The 3,011-nt window shown below is 36.3% G+C and overlaps 1 protein-coding gene across 1 annotated transcript in view; it reads right to left on the bottom strand.

The window, feature by feature from the left end:
- spon1b (spondin 1b) overlaps positions 1-3,011 on the bottom strand; it is a 94,699-nt gene that overhangs the window by 26,591 nt on the left and 65,097 nt on the right. The gene's annotated exons all lie outside the window — the stretch shown is intronic.

Below are 3,011 nucleotides of genomic sequence, written 5' to 3'. Positions count from 1 at the left end.
ACACACACACACACACACACACACACACACACACAAATAGATATGGAGACAAATACAAAAACACCCATAGAGCAAGAATCCAAAAACAGTTCCAGCAAAGTAACAAGAAGTCAAGAGGAACAGAGTCATAAATGCATTAATCAATGTGCAGTGGACAGAAATCCAGACAGGAGYGATTTCAGGTAAAGCAATAACAGAGATCCTAATCATACATTTCCTTCTGCAGCAAACCCATTTCATGAGGAGAAAAACTATTTATTCGACTTTTCTGGATTTGGCATCTTTTCAAATAGAACAGGTCTTTGCATGAGAACATCACRAWTGTATTCAATAGAGCGAGCAAAAATAAAGGCATTTGTTTTGATTTATGCATTTTTTTATAGATGTAACGACAATAAAGTTGCTAGGGGTGTATAATTCTGAACTGAGACTAATAAAGTATTGGCRATSAAAAGTATTGGTGACATCCAAACAATTCAAATTGTTTCCAGAGATGTTTAAGGTGAGAAAGAAACAATGAGATATTTGGCCACAGTGGTAGGAATAATGTATGGAAGACTTAATATGAGGCTTTCAGACCTAAGAGCACTGTATAGCTGTCAATTATGGATGGGCAGTATGAACTTAAACATTTTTCAAAATACTTTATATTTATTGTGACAACCATAAAGTGATGACAAAAAACTCCCATGAAGTCGTTTTTAGCAATACATTGTATGTTATTTTGCATCACTGCATAAATGCCTCATAAACCCAACACTTGCTCTAACTCCTCCCCCTGCAAACAGAACCAAACAGCCATTTACTAATAATGAATAGGCTGTTTCTGGGCACCATAKAAGTTAACTGGTGCGATTTCAAAGACAACAACAGCTGTCATTTAAAAAATATTATTATTTATTGTTGTACTAATGGAACTAACAAAAGAATATGAAGACAAACTATCACATTAATGTTTAGTTTTGGGAGATTTGATCATCATGAAGAGTTTATTATTGTCACAATAAATCAATATTCTCACTGTGATAAAACATGAATCATAAAGAAGATAAACAGTGTGATAACTGCTCATCTCTACTCTCAATTATAACGACACTGTGCTGCCACCTCGTCTGGTGAATTGCACAAATAATAAAATACCAAACAGAAGCTCAAGTCGCTTGTTTTGCGTTGCATTTTGTCCAGTACACATCAGCAGTTCAAAAGTAAATTGCAAGTTCTTTGATCTACAAGTAAATTATTTCAGCCACATATCTACTATTTGGTCTGTTTTGTACAAATTAAGTGGATGGCATAATGAAATCTCAATCAGATTAACCACTGTTAGAGAGTCAGTCAGTCATGCTTAAATTTTCCCCCTCGTCTCAGCAATTTGGTTCTTGGAATAAACAGGTTTAAGGTGATTTGATGTAATTTTTCATACCAGCATTCATTACCAGACAGCCAATGCTTCTCCTCAATAAAGGATAAAAGAAAWGCATTCTCTGACAGTCACACTGTCCTGCACATTTTAGCTGAAAACACATGGCACAAAAAGCTTTGTGGAGGCTGTTTGGGAATGCAAATTTCTCTGTAATGGTCCTGTTTGTTTATGGTAATTATAGTAATGGTACAAAATAACTGTGATTTTCCAATTTTTCAAAGCACATGAAAGTTTTTTTTTTACAGAATGTTTTTAAGAAGAGAAGAAAGAAAGGAGCTCAGCAAGGTAGACTTTGAGAAATTGGTTGGGAAGGAAAAAAATTATATTGAAGAAAAAAAAAACTGAAGAATTTTTRCACAGCATGATAGAAAGAAAGAGCCCCAGATGTGATGGAGGACTCACAAAATTATATTGCTGAACATAACAAAGATAGCAAGAAAGATGAGAGGAATATAAGCACTCAGATGGAACAGGAATGGGAATTAAGTGGGTTGGGGTACTAACAAAAACACATCTGAGAGAAGGAGAGGGAGTACAATGCAGTCATTGGAGAAAATAAGTGTGGAGAATAAAAAWGAAGACATGAAGAGCAGATAAAAAATATAGATTTCTTTGAGTTTGTATTCTTTTCATTCAGTCAATATATTGTCTTTGGAGTTACATCTTTAAATGCCTCTATTACATGCCAGTTCCTTTCTGCCATTTTTACACAATGGCCTGATATGAGTCACTTAGTGAGATTTTCCATGTGCATAGATAATAACTGAGCAAACGGCAAAATAAGCTGGTTAAACAGTGCTAGACAGGGAGATAATAAAGCATGCATTCTGCGGATACGATGCAAGAACTTTGAAACACACCGATTGTTCTTAAAACAAAAACAATGTTACACAGAAACAACTCTTATGGATTTAGTTTTAAACAGGTAGTCACACAACAAACAGTCTGAACAAAAGCAAGAATGGCTCTATGGCCTCTATACCATGTTAGGTTGTAGTTGCTGTTTGGATCCAAATTAATTTAACCCCATTAGCTGACCATGTCCCATGAGATATATGAGGGCAGCATCATGGAAGCATCATGAATCGTYACGCCTCCTCACCAATTTAGATCCTCTATTGGAGAGGTGGCAGCMACCTATTGACTTTAAACCTTCAGTTCCACCATTCCTTATCTTATGTCACACTGAGATGCCAAAAAAGCCTGACTTTAAAGAATTTTATAAAACACTTTACAGATAATGACTGCGGTGCAAGTGCAGCACCGCCAGCTTCTCCACCTGTTGAATCCTCTATCTGTCAGAGTTTTGCTGTCATCTGTTCTTTTCCAGCCTCCACAGCACCAGGTGTGACAGCAATAAAAATAAAGAGGAAACAGCTGAGGCCCCGGACACATCTTTCAAAGAAATTACAAAGATTAGTGAGTGACACTGCTGGCAAACACGAGGGCATGCAGAGCTCAGGTGAAAGCTTCAGTAAAACGATTACTGTGACTCAGCGCTGCATCTGCACTGTGACAGCAAACATCTATATCTGGTCTGTCAAACAGATGGATGGAGAAAAATGTGAAATATATATATATATATATA

This window comes from Poecilia reticulata, linkage group LG6 (assembly GCF_000633615.1).
Source record: "Poecilia reticulata strain Guanapo linkage group LG6, Guppy_female_1.0+MT, whole genome shotgun sequence".
NCBI lineage: Eukaryota > Metazoa > Chordata > Actinopteri > Cyprinodontiformes > Poeciliidae > Poecilia > Poecilia reticulata.
This window is presented reverse-complemented; position numbering and strand designations above follow the sequence as displayed.